This window comes from Sinohyriopsis cumingii, chromosome 10 (genome assembly GCF_028554795.1).
Source record: "Sinohyriopsis cumingii isolate HCF-2022 chromosome 10, ASM2855479v2, whole genome shotgun sequence".
Lineage (NCBI taxonomy): Eukaryota > Metazoa > Mollusca > Bivalvia > Unionida > Unionidae > Sinohyriopsis > Sinohyriopsis cumingii.
Window position 1 is genome coordinate 44,037,494 of NC_142970.1, and position 24,880 is coordinate 44,062,373.

A 24,880-nucleotide genomic window follows, 5' to 3' on the forward strand; every position below is an offset into this window, starting at 1 on the left:
TCATATTGGTAGAAGAATTCAAGGACTGTGTCCATATTGATATTAAGACTGATCTTGACGAGCATAAGATCTAAACTTTGGAAAATGCTGCTCGTGCCGCTGACGTGCATGCTTTAGCTCATAAAGGTTCTTTTGTAAATAAGTCTTCCACTCAAGAGTCTTCTGGCAGCAAAGTATTTCAACCTAATATAAGCCCTTCTAAAATTCAAACTGGCACAATTTCTAAAAATCGAGCTTCAGATAAGCTTGATTCAAGGTCTGTGTCTCTTCCTACCTGCACCTATTGCAAAAAAAAGGACGCGTAGTTTCTGATTGTTACAAATTGAAAGATGGGATCAGAATCAAGGCAGATCTATTACAAATGTTCTTATTTTCTAAGAGGTCAAGGTCACAGTCAAGTATTGAAAGTAATACATGTGTTGGGTCTAATAAACACCAGTCTGATTGTATTATGGAGAATTATGAACCATTCATATCGAAGGGTTCTATATCACTCTTAGGTGATTCGGCCAATCCCATCCCTATTAAAATTTTAAGGTACTCAGGAGCTTCTCAATCTTTTATTGTCATTTATTGTCAGGTACTCTGTGTTTTTAAGTAAAAAAAAATGTTCCTCCTTCATGTTGGCGTTGATAGACGAGTTAGGTTATTTTTTGTTCAGAATATGGACATTTTGGTGTATCCGTCTGTGTGTACTGAGTCGACAATGCACAAGAGTAATGAGACATTTATCTGGATCTGGGAGTGAAATCCGTGACCCATTGCACCATGCGCTGTTTACACTCCAGCCTTTCAAACAGAACTTATATTGAATTTGTATTTGAAGGCATTGTATAATAGCCTATGATCTATTATGTTTTGGACACAGTGTAAAATTCACTGCCGAGGAACCGATGTAGAGACTATATAGGAAATATAATTGTGACCGGAGTCCAAGAGTTGGGGGCATTGTAGGACTCACTGTACATTGCAGGATTGCAGGATTCAAGGAACGGATGGTATGGAAGAATTTGAACTAGTCTAGAAATGGGTAAGCATAAAAAAGAGCATTTATGTATGTGGCTGGCCAGGATTGGTTGGTAATGAAAATAAGATTTAATAAAAAGTGTCATATGAGAGCTTATCCACGTTGTAACTGACACAAATATAGACATTGTTCAGTTGATGAAATTGAAGTTCTTTTACAGACGCGTTTGGAAAACTCGTTGCTGAAATTAGCACATTTTTCAAGCGGAATCGAAAACCATCATGTAGATCCAGAAAATGCCACGATTCGCATGGTTTTCTTGTCATAGAACCTGTCATCTAGAATGTGTCTATACTAATAGATATAGGCTTGATCACGGGTGCTCAGAAATGTAAAATTTAATTGGTTTACTATGGGAGCTGAATTAATATCATGAGTCCTGTAACGACATTTGATATACTTGCTGGAAAGGTCAATTCGCATAATAGAAAATAGTATTTGTACGGAGGCTGCTCAAAGCACTAGGGACAAGTCCACAGTAGTCCGAATGACGTAACTCCTTGGTGAAACCAAGCATATAGCCATCAATTGCGGGTTTGGAGGTCGATTTATCAGATTAGAACGCGCCATAGAATTTTTTTTTCCATCGAGAGAATTAACAATTTTAAAATACAATACGAATTACGGAGATGGTGTTGAATATTACAGTGTGAATTAAGGCGATGGTTTTGAATATTACAATATGGATAATAAAGATGGTTTTGAATATTACAATAGCAATTATAGCTTTTTATTACGAATGTAGGATATAAATATTAACCTTGTGAAAGTAATTTCATAGTCGCAAAACTATCTTCATTTTGGTTTTCACTACGCCAAATATTTTTATTTTTATTTTCAAACTATTTATAATGTCTTTCGATACCTATCAAACGTAAATTGTAAAAATATACTGTCTACTAGGAATGCACATCATCATAAAATATGTTACATAGGGATCTTTATGTTTTATAACCTCATCATAATAATTTTTAGACAGGATATTTATGTACGGATATATCGTCACAACAATTTGTTAGACAAGGGATCTTTATGTTTGGACACGTCATCATACTAATTTGTTAGACAGGGGATCTTTAGGTTTGGACACGTCATCACAATAATCAGTTAGACAAGGGATCTTTATGTTTGGACACGTCATCATACTAATTTGTTAGACAGGGGATCTTTTGGTTTGGACACGTCTTCAAAATAATTTGTTATACAGGGTATCTTTAGGTTTGGACACGTCTTCAAAATAATTTGTTAGACAGGGAAGCTTTATATTTGGACACCTCATCATAATAATTTGTTAGACAGGGGGATTTTCATTTATTTGCGGACACCTCATCATACTAGTGTGCTAGACAGGGGATCTTTATGTTTAGACACCTTATCATAATAATCTGTTAGACATGTGATATTTATGTTTTGAGACCTCGTGATAATAATCTATTAGAAAAGGGATCTTTATCTTTCGACACCTTAGCATAATAATCACTTCGACAGTGTACCTTTATGTTTGGACACTTCATCATAGTAAGTTGTTAGGGTATTTGTATTTATGTTCGGACACCTCAACGTAATAATTTATTAGACTGGGGATCTTTATATATGTACAGACATCTCATCAAACTAATTTGTTAGTGTTTTTTATGTTCGGACACCTCGTCATTATAATTTTGAGACAGTGGATCTTTATGTATGGATACTTCATCATAATAATTTGTTACACAGGGTATGTTTATGTTTGGACACCACGTGCTCAGATATATATTTAACTGTAGCTAAAAGACCCCAAAAGGGAACGCCCCACTAATATACATCTGACATAGCTAAATGACCCAAAAAGGGAACTCCCAAACACTATACATATGAAATAGCTAAAAGACCCCAAAAGGGAACACCCCACTAATATACATCTGACCTACCTAAAAGATCCTAAAAGGGAACGCCCCACTAATATACATCTAACATAGCTAAACACCCCTAAAAGGTAATGCCCCACTAATATACTTCTAACATAGCTAAATGGCCCCAAATGGGAACGTCCCACTAATATGCATTTAACATTTGTAAATCCCCAAAAGGGAACATCCCAATAATATACATCTAACATATCAAAGGGAACATCCCAATAATATGCATCTCACATAGCTAGAAGAATCCACAAGGGAACGCCCCACTAATATGCATCTAACATAGATAAATGTCCCCAAAAGGGAACGCTCTACTAATATATATCTCACATAGCTTAAAGACCACAAAAGGGAATACGCCACATTAATACATCACACATAGCTAAAAGACCCCAAAAGGGACCGCCCCAATAAAATACATTTTACATAGATAAAAGTCCCCAAAAGGGAAGCCCACTAACATACATCTGACATAGCTAAAATATCCCAAAAGGGAAGGCCCCACTAGCATGCCTTTAACATAGATAAAATACGCCAAAATGGAATGCCCCACTAGCATATATATAGCATAGCTAAAAGACTCCAAAAGGGAACGCCCACTAATATGTCTAATAATGCTAAAAGACCCCAAAAGGAAACGCCCCACTAATATGCATCTAACATGTGCAAGTGCCAAAATGTTACACATATATAATATGAAAATATATACATTTATAGGTAAGGAGTGTTGATATTTCATATCTCTGATACGAGACACCATGCAAGACAAATCTGTATGTGAAGGAGTTCATGAGAACATAGAGACATAGTACGACAAACAGTATCACAACAGTATCATACAAATAATCATAACAATGACAAAAGGACAAATTACATCGAAATGTGTACGTCGCTAATATTACCATGTTAAAGTGTATACAACTCCATGTTAAAGTGTATACAACTTTTAAAATGTATATACTATCACGTGTAACGTTTAAATTTATATACTATCACGTGTATCGTATACTAAGTATCGTATAATAAATGTATATGCTAGTACATGTATTGTCTAAAAAATTGACATGCTATATCATGCATTGTCTGATAAATGTATACAATATCGTGTAATTAATTAATATTATCACACGTATCGTGTACTAATTTCATGATCGTTTATATCTTCAATGCAATAACTGTAAATTGTGTATTTCTTAATAGAAACACCTCAAAATTTAACGGCTAAGAATGTTGAAACCCACGACCTTACAAACACCACGTGACATATTTAATTTCTTATGAGGACCACGTGACTATGTTTAAGACATATTAGAAGTTCATGCATAAAGTTAGTTGTATTGTGTTACGTATCCTTGTCTGAATAAAAACACATTTTTGTACTAAGTAAGTAACACAACAAGATTTCCAATACCAAAGAGAAACGAAGTGATTTATTAGTTTATTTTATCCATTTGCAATGAATAAACTGACGCTATTTAAAATAGTTTAAAATGTTTCACTGACTGATAAATGCAAATAGACTTCAAGGGTCATGAAACTTCTGCTTTGCTTCCACATCTTTGAAAAGTAATGGAACACGCTATTATATGAATATTCAAATTTTGTAAAATATACAGTACGAATTATGCAAATGGTTTTGAGTATTACAATTTGAATTATGGAGATGGTTTTGAGTATTACAATTTGAATTATTGAGATGGTTTTGAATAATACAATATGAATTAAAGGGATTGTTTTGAAAATTAGAATATGGATAATAAAGATGGTATTTAATATTACAGTTTGAATAATAGGGATGGTTTTGAATAATACAATATGATATACAGAGATTGTTTTGAATATTTCTAAAAATAAAACGATACTAAATATTACATAGCATGGATGTTGTACATTTAAGGCATGTGATGGGTTTTGAATGTCAACCCTAGATCATTATACGATTATGTCAACCCTAGATCGTTATACGATTACATCAACCCTAGATCATTAAATAAGTACGTCAACCCTAGATCATTATACGGTTATGTCAACCCTAGATCGTTACACGATTATATCAATCCTAGATCATTCAATAATTGCGTCAACTCTAGATCATTATACGATTATGTCAACCCTAAATTGTTGTACCATTACTCCAACCCTAGATAATAATTACACCATTTAGTGAGAATGGTGCTTTGAATGTAAATAGACTTTGTCCAACCTGTTCAATGTGTACCTGAACGAAAGGTCAACTAAATATGATATATTTGCTTACGTCATATTGACTAATTTTATTGCAATAAATCCAGGGTATGTACGTCTCCGTTTGTTATATAGATTTATGGTTATCTGTTTGGTAATGTGGAGTCGGTATTGAGAAAAACTATTTGTCTAACCAAGTAATTAGTCGTGAAATAGAAATATTGGCCTGCAACAATTCAATGATGAATCATACAAGTGTGAAACAAGAAAACCCATACATTGCAGTATTTACAAGTTTATGCGTGAAGGTGTTTCCATCTTTACTTCTGTATTGTTTTGAAAATGGCATACGTTGATAGCTGTATATCTCAGAAATAAAAAGTATTAAATATTTTCACTGTTGAAAAACTTCCTAAACTGTGACATTAACTTTGGAACTTTTTCACTGTAAGGAACAATGTAGAAAAACTAGCATGATCGTCATATTCTGGAAATTTTAGTGAAACATAGAAATCATAGACTGCACAAATTGGTAACCTATCCACCACGATCGAGGAATTTAAGCAAGAGGAACATCCAGATTTGGTTGACAACAAGAAATTTTGTTTGTATAGCGATATGCAGAACGTCAACTTAGCCAACATAACGGCATAGGGCACAGTATGGTTGATTTTTCTAATTAGATCATACTAGTCGCAATTACTTTAACTGCTCCTATTCCATTTGGTTTGTAGACTACTCCTATTCCATTTGGTTTGTAGATTACTCCTATTCCATTGTATTCTTTTAATAACACTAACTCTGAGTATTACTGAGCATTTAGATTAATCACAGCTACTGATTTACCGAGACTCTCATTCAGTTATGCAATTACTGATTTACCGGGACTATCATTTTCAGTTATACAGTTGCTGATTTACCGGGACTCGCATTCACTTAAATACAGCTAATGATTTACCTTACTCGCATTCGTTTATGCACAGTTACTTATTTAACTGGACTCGTAATCAGTTATACACAGTTACTGATTTACCGGGACTCGCACAACTTGAATGAACTGAAAAATAAGCAATTTTCCACTGCCACCCCGTGCTTGCACAAACAACCTTTACTCAAATACTAATGTAATTGCTTCCCTCTGCTGCATATTCATACGTTTGATGTTAACCTTCCAAAGTATCCTTTATAGGTCAATTGCCGGCACCATTTTTGGCCGATGTAGCATGCACCACGCGTTTGGTTAGTTGGCATCACGTACTAAGGGAGGCGACTCATGAAATCCAATAGATGTCTCTAATACAAAGCACCAATATATATGTTCTATCCGCCTAGGTCTACATAGGTTTATAGTATCGGAACCTTGACTAGCGAAGATGCCCATGCTGACGATCTTTTCATAGCGTTTCCTATATTACAGCCCCCGCTTACGAATATTATTTATGTTTTTTTTTATATTTACAATATAATACAATACAATGCAATGAATACAATACGATACGATAAAATACAATGTAATACAATAAATACAATACAATACAAAACAATACCGTGCCATACAATACAATAAATACAATATAAAACAATATAATGCAATACAATACAATGCAAAATAATACAACATAATACAATACGATACAATACAAAAAACAATACTATACAATACGTTCCGATAGGATACAATACAAAACAATACACCAAGTTTATTATGGATGTAGGTTCGAATCATGTCAATGAATCAGCTAAAATGTCCTTCGACAAATATTAATAAACCGGCATAATTGTAAAAGCTACGCTGATCTGGGCTGAGCACAATATATAGCTAGCTAGCTAGCTAGCTAGCTAGATAGATAGATAGATAGATAGATAGATAGATAGATAGAAATGACACTCTGGGACTAACATATTGTAGTCTTAGGTGTGAATGTAGCTGCTGTTGGGGAATTGGTTGATGATATAACAATGGTTACAGAGGCAGACCGGGATCTTGGTGCAGGCACAGTAGGCAGGATAAATTGCAAAGAAACAGCTTATTCTCTATGCTAGGGTCACACAATTCAGTTGGTGGGGCAGAATGTTTCCTTGCTGTTGAGCGTTGAATGTTTTTGGAGTCCTCATTGTAGGAAAATCAGCTTTTGGAATATTAGATGTTGGTCATATAGGTGTTTGACCTTCATTTTCAGTGCAGTAATTGTTGAAGCATTCGTTGCTAGTGTATCAGTCTACGAATAATTGAATGTAAGCGTAGCAGTTGCTGCAGCGTTTATTATTAAAATAATAGTTATGGCAGCCTAGTTTGTTGGTGCTTCAGGTTTTTAACCTTAGTAGTTGGTGCAATCTTTGTTGAAGTCTCTGTTGAATGTGCTGCAGACTTTCTTGGAGTTCGAGTCATATATCTTGCAGTTTTTGAAGCATTTGTTGTTGGTAAAGCAGTTTCTAAAGCCGTGGATGCTTCTAAAATCCTTGACTGTTTGTAAATCCTTGTTTGCTTGTAAAGCAGTTGTCAAAGCCTTGGTTCCCTGTAAAGCAGTTGTTAAAACCTTGGCTGCTTGTAAAACTGTTGTTAAAGCCTTGTTTGCCTGTAAAGCAGTTGTTAAAGCTTTGATTGCTGTAAAGCCATAGTTGCGTTTCAAGCAGTTGTTAAGGTCTTTGTTGCTTGTAAAGAGGTTGCTAAATATTTGGTTGCTTGTATAGCAGTTGACCAAGCCTTGGATTTTGTAAATCACTTGCTAAAGCCTCAGTTTGTTTTTAGTCCAGCAGCTGTAGTCTTGGTTATAACAGTATCAGTTGTTGGAGCCTTAGTTTTTAGGGCTTGCATAATTGAAGACATGGTGCTTTTGTTACTGGTGCAGATTTTCTCTTTGCTAGTTAGAACCTGGGTTGCCGATACAATATTTACAATATGGTTTGTTGATGCGGTAGTTAGTGTATATTTTTTTCCTTGCCAGTTGAGACCTTTGCTGCTGATGGAGAGGATACAGCGTTGTTTGAAGGTGCAGTTGTTGGTGAAGATTTATTTTTTGCCAGTTGAAGAATGGATTGCTGCTGCAGCAGTTACGAGATAGGTTGGAGTGCAGTTGTTGGTGCTATTCTAGTTAGATTAGCAATTCATTAAACCATTGTTGTTAATGACCGGACAGTTGAAGCTCAAGTTGTTGATGTAGCATTTGCAGACTTGTTCGAGGGTGCAAACAGTTGTTTCAGCCATAATTGTTAGTAACTTTGTAGTTGATGCAGTCTAACTTATCATTCCCCAATGGCTGATTGTTTTCTTGCTAGAATCTGTGTTGCTGGTGTCTGGGCAGTTGATCATACTTTGGGGTTCCCTAAGTGTTATTGGATTTGCTACTGGAGCCTTGATTGTTGGAGCCTGGATAGTGGATGCAGCCTTGGGTCGATTTAAAAGGCTAGTCTCTCAACCTGAATGCCAATGTGAAAACTATCAGCAACAGTTTAGTAGCACAGTTTCAACAAGGTTCGAACTAATGGTTTGAATATTTCTGAATTAAGATAAGAATATTTCTGAATTAAGATAAGATCCAGGACAAATTCCAGGTCTGAAACAAGGTTACGGTCATACTCCTAGCGATCCATCCATCCTTACTGGTATGAAAGCAATACCGATTACTGAAGTCTGCAGTTGTCCACCATTGTTACACGATGCCCCAGGACTAGACGTCATTATACACTGCCACACTGCTGACATCGTAGCATTATGACTAAAATATGTTTAATATCCTCGTTAAACACATTTTTTCCAGTCTCACACCAGGAACACATTTCATCACCCTCACACTAGCAAACACTCAAATACACAAAAACCCCAACAACAAAAACAAAAAGAAAATCCACACAAAAAAATTCAAAAAAAAAATAGTATATGAAGAAAGGAAAATTGAAGTGTCCGGTTTTGAGTCATCGTACATGCTTGTATCATGCACTGTCTAGTATGATGTGACATGGATAGAAATTATGAAATGTTACAAGTCGCAGTGTATTTTATAAGTGCACATCTTTGTTAATTTCTCCTAAAAGTGTGCAAGTGTCTAATAGAATATATTACTTTGTCTTGTCGTGTCAACAGTTGTAAAGACATGTACCAGTTTCATATGAACTCAAGATTCAAATCCCATTGTACCGAAAATTGTATGTCATATATAGCATAAGAAAATAATTTGACTCTAGCAATAGATCAATCTAACCTGACACTTGCGGCACATTGTCATAATCTAAACATATCAACATATTGATCTAATCTGACACTAGTAACATACTGATATGACGTGACACCAGTAATAATTTGATCTAATCTGACACTAGCAATGCAATATGAAACTGACAAAAATTAATAATATATTACTAGTAGCATATTGATCCAATATGATACTAATAACAAATTGATATGATCTGACACTAGCAAAATATTGATATTATCTGACACTAATAACACATTGATCCGACTTGACATTAGGCACATATTTTCTCCATCGGGCACTGACATCACTTTAATTAAATTGGTCACTACTGACATATTTATTCATTCTGAAACTTGAAACCCATCAACAACATTGTTCAAATCTGAACTAGCAATACTGTGCTTCAGTCTGAAAGTAGAAACGCTGTGCTCAAATCCGACATTAGCAACACATTGCCTGACTTAAATTGTTTGGCGGTTTAGGCAACTGTCGTTTACAGCACAGCAAAATAAGAAATTTAACGCGTACCAATGCAACCAGAATGAAATGCCTTTCCTAGCATCAAGCCACTGCAACCGTCTCGAACTGATCCAAAGGCAGAATTCGAACTAGGACCCATCTGGTTGCCAATCCGATGCGAATGCCATTGAGCCACTCCTGTAATTTTGCAGGTGGGCATGCTATAATAAGAAATCGTCCATCAGTATCAACACAGATTGGGGGTGGGTTGGGTTGATTTATTTGACTAAATGGAATGGATACACAACTTCATAGAAGCAGCTTGATTAATGTATTCGTTCCGGAAAGCAGAATCGGAGGAATGTGACTTCATAAAGGGAGAAGCCCAGCTTTAGACATCTATTAGATTATATATATTTCATATGAATCGTATAATATGTGGTGATAATGTTTATACATGTATTAGTTTATATGTATTTGATAGGAATCGTATTATACGTGGTGAAAATGTTTAGACGTATATTATATTATGGGTATTTGATAGGAATCGTATTATATGTGTTGATAATGTTGAGAAATATATTCAAGTATGTATATTTTATAGGAATCGTATTTTACATGATGACAAGTTTAGACATCTATTAGATTATGGGCATTCCCTAGGAATCGTATTATACGTGATGATAATGTTTAGAGAACTGTAAGATTATGTGTATTTTATAGAAATCGTATTACACGTGGTGCTAATGTTTAAACATCTATTAGATTATTTGTATTTTATAGGAATCGTAATATACGTTCTGATAATATTTCGACATATATTAGATTATATGCATTTCATAGGAATCTTTTCATACGTGGTGCTAATGTTAAGCAGCTATTAGATTATGTATATGTCCTATGAATAATTTTATACGTGGTGCCAATGTTTATACATCTGTTCGATTATGTATATTTCCTAGGAATCGTATTATATGTGGCGCTAGCGTTTAGACATCTATTAGATTATATCAATTTCATAGGAAACGCATTATACGTGGTGCTAATGCTTAGACTTATTTGATCATGAATATTTCCTAGGAATCGTATTGTACGTGGTGCCAGAGCTTAGACATGTATCAGATTATATTTATTTCATTATATTTATTTCATAGGAACCGTAATATGTGTGGTGATAATGTTAGACGTCTATTAGATTTTGTATATTTTATAGGAATCGTATTATATGTGTTGCTAATGTTTAAACATCTATTAGATTATGAATATTTTATAGGAATCGTATTATAGGTGGTGCTAATGCTTAGACTTATTAGATTACGTATATTTCCTAGGAATCGTATTATATGTGCTGCTAGCGTTTATATATATATATATTACATTGTATTTATTTCATAGGAATCGTATTATACGTGATGATAATGTTAGACGTCTATTACATTTTGTATACTTTGTAGGAATCGTAATATTCGTGGTGCTAATGTTTAGACATCAATTAGATTATTTGTATTTCATAAGAATCGTATTACATACGTTGTCTGATGTTTCGCTAAATGATCATTGCATACTGCAATCAAAATAATTCAACTCTAAAGTTAATATATGACTAATGACAATTTCTGCTCTATTTGCAAGTCCACTGTGTACAACATTTCAAATTTATTTTTCCAATACTTCGACATTATTTTCATACTTCGTATTAACTGCATGATAAACGGAATGCTTCCAGCCAGTTTTCTCATTACTGATGTGTTAATTCGTATCTGGATACTCTCTTTCGGTGACACAGATATCATGTGCTGACTTTAATAACGAAAAGATTTTCTCAAAGGGTGACATTTTAAAAAGACAACAAAGGTTATCCTGTGTATGGAGTTTCAACAAAACACTTAGATCAATGGGATGATAGGAATATAATTGCATCCTTATATCTCGGATATATTAGTTTCGCATCGTTTCACTAACTCGTGTGAGTTGTCCCGAAAATAGGTCAAATGACTACATTTGTTGCTGCGTAGTCAGTTATAACCTTGCTTGATTAAATCACATCATAGCTGCCCTGTATTGTGTGAAGTTTAAAGAAAGTTTTAATTAATTACAGCCTTGCTTGATAAAATATGTGGAGAGCTATAATAATCACACCCCTGTGTCTCTCATTCAGTCCATATTTCTGTCAACAAGTTGATTTCCGAAGCTAGAGCAAATTTATTCTCAAGACGATGAAAGAGTTTGATTTTCATCCTTCTGTTAATCTGTATAAGGCATATACATTTATGGATTTCAAAATTTTCTGTTGGACGTGTGTTAGACAATCTGTATTGGGGAGGGTAATACAATTATTTACACAGTCTTTATTTGAATGGGGATGTACCATAGGTATATTAACAGTCTATAATGGAAAGGGGTGTATCATAGGTACTAGGCAGTCACTATTGGCAAGTAGATGTAACACGGGCATTTAGTCAGACTCGATTGTAATTGAAAATGCAATACCTGTTTAGAGTCTCTATTAAAATGGGGGTGCTTGAATAATATATATTTAAAGAGTCTCTATTGGAAGTTGTGTAATCTATGTATTGATACAGTCTCTATTGGAATTCAGGAGTGTAACATACACATTTAAATGGTCTCTATTGGAAAGAGGGGAGAGCAAAATAGATATTCATATAGTCCCTATTAGGATTGGGGGTGTGGGGGTGCTATACAGGAGTGTTAGACCCCAACCATACCCAACATGCAACTCTTTATTGACCAATGTTCAATTTCCAGGTGTTTTTTTTTTTTTTATAACCGTTTTTATAAGAGGTATACCCCTGTGTAAACACTTGCATACAATATATATTTTACACTATTTAACATGTACTTTGACCAGTTTAAATATGTAGATATATATATATATATATATATATATATATATATATATATATATATATATATTTTTGTATGAGTATACATACATACATACATACATACAATATAAACAGGTCTGAGATTGTCTATTCTTTGCTTTTATAAAAAAAAATAGATTATGTAGATGTATTGCTAAAACTAAGTAAGTCTAAAAACTATGATGAATGAAATGTAATGTTCATTACCCGAATTTAGAATGTATTGTTTAAAATTTTTTATATTATTATTATTGAAATGGATACTGTACATGAGCAAAATAGATCTGAACACTATTATTTAAAATAGTTTTATTTATGTTATATAGTTGGATATTCTTATGATAAACTTTCCAGACTGATTTGATCAATGCTGCTAAACTTAAAGCATTTTTAATATCGTATGGTAATTTATTGAAATTCATACAAATACATAACATTTTTAACGTTAAATGTTATCTTGAAATAACCTTACCATCACTGATTTTATGGTAGTGTTATTATATCATGTATCTACTACATTGTCGTTTGGTTAAAAGTTCAAACCAATGAACCAGTTTTGTTTCATTTATTTATTATTTGATACTGAGACACATCGGTTTAATTTGCAATTTGTTTTCGGTTGATGACACCAAAACACGGGTGGTCTTCAGCAGTTTCATGACTGGAACATTAAAATGTATATCTATCAGGTTCATATCAGTTTCGTAAAAAGATATTCAAAAAGTTACATAAACGGTTGCTCAAAGCATCTTTATAGTAGAAAGAAATGGGCAACATTTCCTCTCTATGTAAACTTCATGGCTATCCATCTGATCCTGAATTAAGCAAAGATTCTGTTAACTATGCTACATATCGTTGACTAGCTCCAGTCCAGTATACTATCTAATCTTAACCATGAGTACAACCAATCCAGAAAACTGCACTCATCTTCCGACACTCGACACACTACACAGAAAAAATAAGATGCACATATTTTAGAACCGTATGATCCTGAACAGAAACAAAACCAGAAGTAGTCAAGCGTCTTGAGTATCAACCACTGTATTCGGCAGTGCGCAAAAACAAAGTAGTTTTTTTCCCATCGTTTCTGTAGATGTAGCTAAATCACTGATTGCATGTATCTATTTAGTCTTGTTCATTTGTAGAACAACACTGGTCCCAACTGTAGCTTTCCAGATTCAGTATATAATATATTAGGATGTATTAATTGTTCGGTTTGTATACATAGCACAATGATTCTTTGAGTAAAGTCTTCTTCCGCACATTGCATAGTCTGTGGTTCATCATCTGTATTGTATATGCAGGTAAGCATTACAGCTTTTGTTCTTCTATGCTTCATCTGGCAATCTATATAGCTGTAAAATCCACATTCTGTATCACACACCAATTCGAACATCATATGTGTCGAATTTGACATCCAAGCATATATATTTTTTAATATAATGCATCAAACTTTGTATAAATAACAATTCATTTGAATTTCATTCATACAGTAAAGCTAAACGTAGAAAGAATGAAACAGTGGATGTATAATACATATAAAATCATTTTATCTATATTATGTAGCTCTATTTTATTGTTATTTATGTTCTATTTGTCTGAATGTGCATTATACTTTTCTATCATTATCAATTCCCAAATTTATTGTTTGATTGCTATTTTCAATTATGAATTGTTGTTTATATTTCCTGGGTGAAATTTTTATCTACCTATTATTCTGTATAACTTTCTGATAGGTTCAATGCATCTGCAAACCAGTATATATATATATATATATATATATATATATATATATATATCTGCCTACAAGATTTTTCAAACGACATTCCTTTTCGTATAAAACGTATATTTTTTCGTTGTAAATTAAAATATTTACTTCTGTTTCTGTTTACTGTAATGCATTGTAATTATCTTGATACACTGAAATGCATTCCAACACAAATCGATGTATGTGTCATCAATTGCTGTATAAAAATAACTTATTGTGTTATTTGCACTTTTTAATTATGTGTATTCTTAACGGCATTGATTTCTTAATATTGGACATTATTTTAACCATTGTAAAATTGAAATTGTATTTTTAGTGCGTTCGTTTGCAATTGTATCTGTCGATGATTACCGAGAATGTGCACAGTAAGACAACGAAGCAGCGCTCACCATTTAATCATAAAGAAATATCTAATACTGTGATTCAAAATGAGATATAAAACTGAGTACCAATTTCATGTCCTAACCTTTATTTTTTCCGTTCCATGTTACGCATCAATGTTACTGTAACAGAAACCAGTCATGAAAATCGCGTCCTATTTGTGACTCTGATATGCATGTTAGCATTGTTTGAATCATAACGTTTATCTGTATAGTCATCCATGAGAGAAAAAGAAATGAATAATGTATTAGGTCAACATATATGAAATATCAAATATTGACATACATGGTTATCGTATTTGTACTGATGCAGTGTTGCACTTTAAGAATGTACTGTAAATGTGACAGACTAGAACAGATTATGTAATGTGTTCAGGAATTTCCGGTTGAGACACAGAACATAAAACTATACAGTGATGTAAACTGTAATACGGTTATTGACATACTCAAAATAACAACACTATCAAGGTTTGTAAAATTAAATCTTAAATAATGAGATTAATAAACAATTCAAGCACAATGCGACGGAGTGGATATCTTTCAAAAAGTGAATTTGCTATGTAGGCATTTAGTGTCTTATCTTTTTGTCAGATCAACCTGACAACATTGTCTTTTGTTGTTATGTAGAATGGTCACCCACACTACAAATAAGATGCAATACTAGTACGTGTGCATCATTATACCAAAATACGTTATTTGTGCTTTTCACAGTAATTCAGTTTGGAACTTGTTCAGGATAACAACCAATAAATGCCATCTTTTAATTTATCTTAAAGACCAAACCTATCAAACATCCAAATGTACTATTGGGTGAATAATAACAATAAACGTTTGTAAACATAAAAAAACACCAAATAGTTCAGTCATTTTAATATGATGATACCATCGTACGATATTAATTACTTTTAAGTTTTGTTTGGCAATGTGGTTACTACTGTACATTAAAAAGGTACAAGCTATATCTACCTATTTATTTTAGGCACAAAATATCAAACTTATTTCGAGTATTATAATACATGGTTACTGATGTGAAACGGAGTGATTTACAATGAGCAGGGATAACAAACAAGCGTTAATGGATAATGAATCACGGATAATGGACAATGGACAGAAGACCATCACATAAGCTTCTCTGCTAGAATCATACATGTACATTTATTGAGTGTAATTGTCATGATGATTCATTCTGTGCATTCTCTGGAAACAAATCTTGGAAAAAATATTTACATTGACTTTGGCAGCAAAACTGTTGACTGTTTAAGAGATTTTATAAACAATGCGGGAAACGTATAGAATACAAACACATATGGGATTCTTGTATTGATTTCTTTAATGTGTAGGGGCATTTGGGATGTCCAGCATTTTCAAGGTTCATTTTGATCTGTTAGATAATGTATTTACTGAGTATAATATGGTGTTTCAGCCATACTCTAAGAATGTCTTTGACTTGTAAAAACCTAAATATAAAATAAGCATTTAGCTGTAGATGTTGTCTTGTGAAGAATAGTGCAGTTGACAGTAAAATGATAGGTATAAAAACGCTAAATAGTTTTGCATTGCAAAAATTCCACAAAATCAAGTAACATTGTAGGGAGACAATTATTTCATGTCCATTTGGAGGCTGAGAATATACTGTTGAAATAAATACATCTCAAGTATTTGGTACAGATTTCACTCAAATCATGTTGAAATAAGTAAATCTTAAGTGCATGGTACGAATGTCATTCAATGCCTCTTCATAGTTTGCCTGACCCCTAAAAGTCTGTATTCTATTGAAAAGCATTATAGGCATATGTGTGTATTCTATTGAAAAGCATTATAAGTATATGTCTGTATTCTATTGAAAAGCATTATAGGCATATGTGTGTATTCTATTGAAAAGCATTATAGGTATATGTGTGTATTCTATTGAAAAGCATTATAGGTATATGTCTGTATTCTATTGAAAAGCATTATAGGCATATGTATATCATGTTTAACTAAAACTGATTACTATTTGAGTAATCATGCAGGCAAACAAAAAGTTGTCATGCTGTGGGCAAATTCATCTTTGATGAGTTCGGAACATTAATGATAAAGAAAGATGCTGATAAATGGATAGCTAATGAAATTGTTCAATATGCATTACTTAATATTTTATAAAGAGCTCTTGATAAGTTATACAGTAAAAGCATCACCATTATTCAGTATTTCTGACAAATAATAGGAACTATTTCCATAGTCAACATTATATCTTTCTGTATTTCTACGGAGTCAATGCTGCAACTGCCTTGTGTTTATCCATAACTAATAATATTGTCTTGTGCTTTCCCCAACATTTACACATCCGAATAATCTGTCACATGACCATGTAATGCATTTTGTAATAATATAGGGCAAAAACATCTTTAAGGTGGGTTATTTTTAAAACCATCTACGGTAGTGACTCTTGACATTGCATTATGTATGATGCTGGAACCTAAGTATGTACGTTACACAACCGGGATTCTTGGTACAGGATTATGCATTTTGGGGCAATTCGGCTGGTGCATGGTATCCAGTCCAACACCTCTCTACAACAAGGGAAGTAACATCTGAGGTAGTCAAGCCTTCTATTCAACAAGGGAAGTAAGTTCTGTTTCAGGCAAGCCTTCATGTTCACAAAGGAAGAAACCTCTGATCCAGTCAAGCACTCGTCGCCCATGATGGTAGGAACCTCTAATAGATCCTGCCTGAAAAAGTGCACAGTTCATGTCATAGTTTACACATTTTAGACAGTCGCGTGAGATGCAAGAATTTAGTCAGAAAAAGGAGTAAATGGAAGTTTACATATCATCCAGTGCATAGGATGTTATGTCACATGATGAATCATTGTTCAATTTATATCAAGGGTTTTCCAACTCAAAATGAAATACAGTATGTTCACAGCATAGTAGAATTAAAAAAGGCCTCTTCCCCATCTTCCTTATCTCATGTGAAAGTCATCCACAATGTTTTGTACAAGCCTGTGAAGCATGAAAATAATATTTTTTGTGCAGAAACCATATTTCTTAATCAAGTCACTGACCTTGACATTTCGCCTTTCGAACCCGAAATCCAAAGTTATTTCTTACCTGAAGGAAAAACCTTATACAGCATTTGTAAATGGCATAGTATTGTGTGAAACCCGGTCTTTTCATAGTCACTTGACTTCGACCTATTAACCCCAACATTGAGTTGAATCTAAACCACTAACTCACAATGTTCTTAACTGAGATAATTATTTACGTTGTCATTCTTGCAACTCAAAGATATATCAGTATTACACGATGCTCAATAGTATCTCAGTAGTTAACTTTGCCATATAAACTAAGGATTAGTGCAACAAAAGGAAATAGCCCAAAAATTACAAAACTGAAAACTTGAATTTAGTTATACGCCTATGTAGGAAAGGTAATACAGCTGGACAAAAATTTACAAACACAGATTGGTCTTTTCTAAACACACCAAGCTGATGATATATGGTTAAGATGGAAATGTGGATACAATCAGGAATCTCAAGAATGGGATAAATTCATTCATAACAATAATCTAAATCATTTTGGAGCAAGAGGTCCAAGTGGGTCTTATGTCACTCTACTAGCTAACTGCTGAGTGCAATCTTTCGAAAGCAAACTCCTAGATGTAGAAAAACTGACCTGCAAATACAAGTTTGGAGCACTTAGTTATCATACTGTATATATAGCTTCACGATACATAAGTGTTTCCAGTTTTATGAAGATAATGTATTGGTTCGACATAAGACTTTTCAACATTAGATTTTCCCACTCTTTACTTAAAGTGAACCAATGATACATACTTTTGTGTTCCTTTGGAGAATAAAATGTCAGCTTTACTTAACAGCATGATGTTTTCAATAGCTTGATATAAAATCTCTATGTGATTATTTAAATGATTCACATTTAAAATGACCACGTATGGTAAGATACACATATATATGCCTTGGTCTATTAGGTGCCATACATAATGAAAAAAACTGTACACATCTAAATGAATTTAATCTCTAAGACTGAATGAACTGAACCGAAATGCAATCTGCTCATAATATTGATAAAATCTGTATTTCGTTTGTTCGTTTTCTTAAATTGTTTCATTCTCCGAACCCTTCTAGAGTCACGTATAGAAAGCTGAAGGATCCATACATTAAGGCTAATGAATAATTAGATGTATACGTGATCTATACATTAAAATTAATGACTAATTAAATGTGTACGAGACCCATACATTAAGGCTAATGACAAATTATATGTCTACGTGATCCATACATTAAGGCTAATGACTAAATAAATGTGTACGAGACCCACACATTAAGGCTAATGACTAATTAAAAGTGTACGAGACCCATACATTAAGGCTAATGTCTAATTAAATATGTACAAGGCCCATCCATTAAGGCTAATGATTAAATATATGTCTACGTGATCCATACATTAAGGCTAATGACTAAATAAATGTGTACGAAACACATACATTAAGGCTAATGAATAATTAAATATGTACGAGGCCCATCCATTAAGGCTAATGACTAACTATATGACTAACTATATGTTTACGTGATCCATACATTAAGGCTAATGACTAAATAAATGTGCACGAGAACCACACATTAAGGCTAATGACTAATTAAATTTCTACGTGAGCCATACATAAAGGTTAATGACTAATTGAATGTGTACGAGACCCATGCATTAATGTTAATGGCTAATTAAAAGTGTATGAGACCCACACATTAAGGCTAATGCCTAATTATATGTCTACGTGATCCATACATTAAGGCTAATGACTAAATAAATGTGTACGAGACGACCCATACATTAAGGCTAATTAATAATTTAATGTGTGCGAGACCCATACATTAAGGCTAATAACTAATTAAATGTCTACGTGATCCATACATTAAGACTAACGACTAAATAAATATGTACGAGACCCACTCATTAAGGCTAATGACTAATTATATGTCTACGTGATCCATACATTGAGACTATTGACTAATTAATTTTGTAAGTGGTTCAGGAGAAATGCTTACTGTTAGATTCCTATTTTATTAAAGGCCATAAATTCAAAAAATAAAACTAACATAATGCATATCAATAACATGTAAAACAGGAAATACCATAAAATAATGAATACACGTGCCAGCAAATATAAGTTATTTCTGAAATTTTGCAATACAATTTTAAGGAGTTTGAGAATTGTATGTATCTTGGGGCAATTAGGTTACTGGCATAGGTCAAAAATGCAAACCCTTGTATGGCAATTAGTCTACTGGCTTGTAGGTACAGCACAGCAATAAAAGCATTGCAAATATCATGCACAAAGAATGACTAATGATTTGTATCACAGATGTGCAGGCAACACCTTGTTTGATAGGCAAAGCGTGATTTAAGTTCTTACTTATTTATTCGATATGATCATACATTCCAAGTTTGATCACAGTCATATCAGAAATATGTCGTCCAGAGTGGTAACAACTCCAATAAGTAGACCATCTGTTATATTTCATGAACCGCTCCTGTGGCCTAGTGGTTAGAGCGTCCGCCTCGGATGCGGGAGGTCGTGGGTTCGATCCCCGGCAGAGTCATACCAAAGACTTACAAAAACGGTGCTAACAGCTGCCTCGCTTGGCGCTCAGCATTAAGAGGTTAGTGTTAGGACTGGTCGGCCCGGTATCAGGATAATGTGACTGGGTGGGACATCATGCTACATGTCTGCGGCATGATGCCCAAGTGCTAGACATCACTATAAACTGCCACATTGCAGACATCGTAGCAATATGACTGATATGACATTATATACCATGTGGCAGGATTGGGTGCACTATGACATTATATACCATGTGGCAATATTGGGTGCACTATGACATTATATACCATGTGGCAATATTGGATGAACTATGACATTATATACCATGTGACATTATTGGGTGCACTATGACATTATATACCATGTGGCAGTATTGGGTGCACTATGACATTATATACCATGTGGCAATATTGGGTGCACTATGACATTATATACCATGTGGCAATATTGGATGAACTATGACATTATATACCATGTGACATTATTGGGTGCACTATGACATTATATACCATGTGGCAATATTGGGTGCACTATGACATTATATACCATGTGGCAATATTAGATGAACTATGACATTATATACCATGTGGCATTATTGGGTGCACTATGACATTATATACCAAGTGGCATTATTGGGTGCACTATGACATTAATACATGTGGAAGCATTGGGTACACTATGACATTATATGGGGAAATTAGAAGTCTTACAAAAAGGAGTGAAATTAAGTGATATAAATATATAGTGAATCTGAGTCTTTTCATTCAATTGTAATACAATTAAGAAATAAATGATGAAAAAGCAAATTCGCTTTCTCCCATATTCTGTTAGAAAACTAAACAAATATTGTAACCGCTGGTCTTTGCCCTCCATGAACACAGTGTGTTCCATCCCTTTTCACAATGTAAAAGTTTTGAAGGAAATCTCAGGGATAATTGTAGGAAATTTAATGTTCCTCATAACACTGTTTGCTATGTTGAGAAAATGCAATGCACACTTTCTAAACAGACCACTTTTTGGGGGGTGCGTGGCTGGACTTGTCTGGAACATTGCTGTTGTATGTGAATGAATAATGTTTTGTGGGGGGGGGCAAAATACATGAGAGTTATTCAGAAGGAATGTTTTGATGCTTTTAATTTAAATGTTCCAGCTATACAACCAAAATTAAATCTTACATTAATAATACCTATGTTATCTTTATTGAGGTACTATACAGATAGTATGATCTTCTGAGAGAGTGACAGGGGTAAGGTGAAGTTGTTTGCATTTGCAATATACAAAAAAGTGACAATGTTGGCATACCTTTATGCTACTTTTATGTACTATTGCTAAAAAAAATTAGACATTGTACGTGTGGAAAATTGTACACAGTCTAAGAACATTGCCAACAAAAATGACTGCTCCCATGTGCTCAAACTAATCAGCCTGAATTAGTCTAAAGTACACGATTGTCAGCAGCTATTAAAGGAGGGAAATTTAATTTCGCCAGACTAGATATTACTCTCCTCTGAAAAAGCAATCAATGAGTTACTGAATAAACACACACACACACACACGAACACACACACACACAGATATATATATATATATATATATATATATATATATATATATATATATATATACCAGACAGAATGGAAAGTGCTATTCCTGGATTCTATATAAGAATGTATGATGATAGTAGGCAGAATTAATATTTTCATACAAATACTACTATCATACAGGTTAGATAATGTTTGATGCATACTCTACGGAGATTCGAACCCAGGTCCATGAGTAAATGGCACCCATCACCTTGCCTGCACACACGAGCCCATATTCCCTCACGACTAAAAAATGATGTTCACTCAGTCGGTGTTATATGCACTCATGTGTAGCAGTCACATTCGCATGATGACCTAGAAATTATTTCTCATGTATCTACACAGTCATTGTCGTGATACTGTTTCTACACAGTGCTTAGTCATGAGGGAATATATATATATATATATATATATATGTGTGTGTGTGTGTGTGTGTGTGTGTGTGTGTGTGTGAAAATTATTGGCTGTTTGTTTAATAATTTACTTTTCATGTCCAGGATGTGAAACAAATGCGTGCAGATACATTAGGTTTTTGATGTATATCTTAAGGAAGGAAAAGATGTATACTTTATAATCATGTTACAGTCACGAATCAAACATCAAAACAAAGGGAATCGAAAGTTCATTAAACATTGTCTAAGATATGCAAGATCGTTTAAATGGCTGGTAAAGCCATTATTGAAAACCATATGCAAAATAAGAAACTGTAGAGCGCCACCAATATGGATCAAATTGTCAACTTTTCTATTAAAAACAACCGGACATGACAAGCCCTTCAGTGAAACTCCTATGTAGCTATTTTTCAATCAGTTTTAGAAGAAAAAGTTATTAACAGATCTAGTAGCCATGCTGAAGGTTATAGCATGATCATTTTCATTTTGTAACCACACAAAACAACCCGATTCGGTGTCAGATTGGAAACATTTTCAATAAGGACACATGATTCTTGAAATGACCATGTGATTAGTAGAAGTGATAGCAGGATTTTCAAGATGCCAGAGTAGCACCTTTTCCATCTGCAATAAACAGACCATTGTAAAAGGAAAAGTGTTTTAGTTTTAAAAAAAAACAATGTCAATATAACTGTCCATTCATGAATAGGAACATTAATACAAATCTCTTGATGTCTTCCATCATGGAAATAGTTGATGCCCACAGGTCTTCTGTTTCATATAGAACAAGCCGACTTGGGTGAATGTGTTCGTAGTGTGTTTTGACAACTCTTGTTGTTTAAGAGTAGAGATAACCAAATACTTTCAACTAATGGATACCAGCTATTGCATAGGCTTGTATGTATAAATCATAATTGTTCATGTACTGAGTATATTTATCACGATAAATAATCCTATTCTTGCCAATCCATTTTCTGGAAAGAAAAGATTTATAATAAACAGTGTGATGTGCTTCTGCAAAAAAAACTGATATTATAGGTATTTACCAGCTGATGTTGTTATCTGATTTACCTGCTGATGATGTTATTTGATTTAGTTGTTAGTACTGTCATCGGATTTACCTGCCGATGACGTTACCCGATGTACCTGCCGATGGTGTTAACTGATTTACCTGCCGATGATGTTACCTGATGTACCTGCCCATGGTGTTACCTGATTTACCTGCCAATGATGTTACATGATTTTCCTGCTGATACTGTCATGTAATTTAGCTGCTTTGATCGATATTGCTGTTTATGCTGTCACCTAAAAAATAATACAGCTGATAAAAACATAATGGGTATACTAATTTTAAATAACTTTTCAATAATAAACAGAGAACAAAACCATATAATCAAGTAACAGTTTGGATGACACTTCAAATTTAAAACATCCAGTACTTGGTACAAATGTCAGTCATGTCCTGATCATATTTGTCTTGGCTGGATAATTCCACGAAAACAATGTAGTCTGTTGTAAGATGGGCATTACATACATATCTTTGTATCGTGTACAATTAAAACTGATTACTACAGACATATTCACGCTTTTGAACAAATTGCCAAATTACAGCAACAATCTAATACTACACTGGTGGACACAACACTATTGACTAGTTTAGAACATCAATAATAAAATTTGACAGCTAATTAATTTGTTTAATCGACGTTAATTAATATTTTAAAAGAAAGCTTGATAGTTTCACCATTGTTCCGACAAATAATAGTAACCGTCTCCATAGTCAATACAGTAAGTGTCTTCTGTTTCTACATAATCAAATGTTATATTCCTATCGACCTCTTACAAATCAAAATGAGCAGTCACAAGACCGCATAATGTATTTCTCAATCAATCCTGTCATAGTTTGATTCTAGTTGTAATTATGGCCACATACAACAGTGACTCTTGACATGTAATTATGCATGATGCTGGGCTGAAATATTGGCCAAATACAGTAGTGACCAATTTCATAGGAGTATATATTTTGGGAACATTTCTGTTTGTGCCAACCAAGCGTTCCTCTTTTAGGTGGGTAATATCCGATGGATGAGGACTGAAAAAAGAAAACGGTTCAAAATGTTTTCTACATACTTTAGTCATTACAACTTGCTTATCCGCCTCATCTACATGGAAAATTTGGTATAAACTGTACAAAATAATATCAACACTACCTCCATCATATCCTATGTATCTATGGTCCTGAATGAGATCTACAGTTGATTATGTTGCCCACACAGCTTTACACTATTGTAATCCATCACATCTACTTCCATGCTTGCAAAATCTACCCTTAACTTTTTGCAGCCACGATGCTAGAGACATAACTGATTACAAAAGTACAAATTATTACAAAAGGGTCAATGTACATTCCTACGGTCTGTTTTAATACTGGATCTTAGAGCATGCGCATTACCTTCTACTGAACACAATGTGTCATATATATATATATATATATATATATATATAAG

The 24,880-nt window shown here is 33.8% G+C and overlaps 1 protein-coding gene across 5 annotated transcripts in view; it reads right to left on the reverse strand.

The window, feature by feature from the left end:
- Positions 1 to 15,205: 15,205 nt before the first annotated feature.
- Positions 15,206 to 24,880, reverse strand: part of LOC149789950 (uncharacterized) — a 125,098-nt gene continuing 115,423 nt past the window's right edge. For 3 of the 5 annotated variants that reach the window (XM_089972027.1, XM_089972022.1, XM_089972023.1), the window contains one exon: positions 15,206 to 23,678. The gene's annotated coding sequence lies outside the window, so the exon portion shown is untranslated. The remainder of the gene's footprint in view (positions 23,679 to 24,880) is intronic. The other 2 variants (XM_089972025.1, XM_089972026.1) reach the window with 2 other exon arrangements.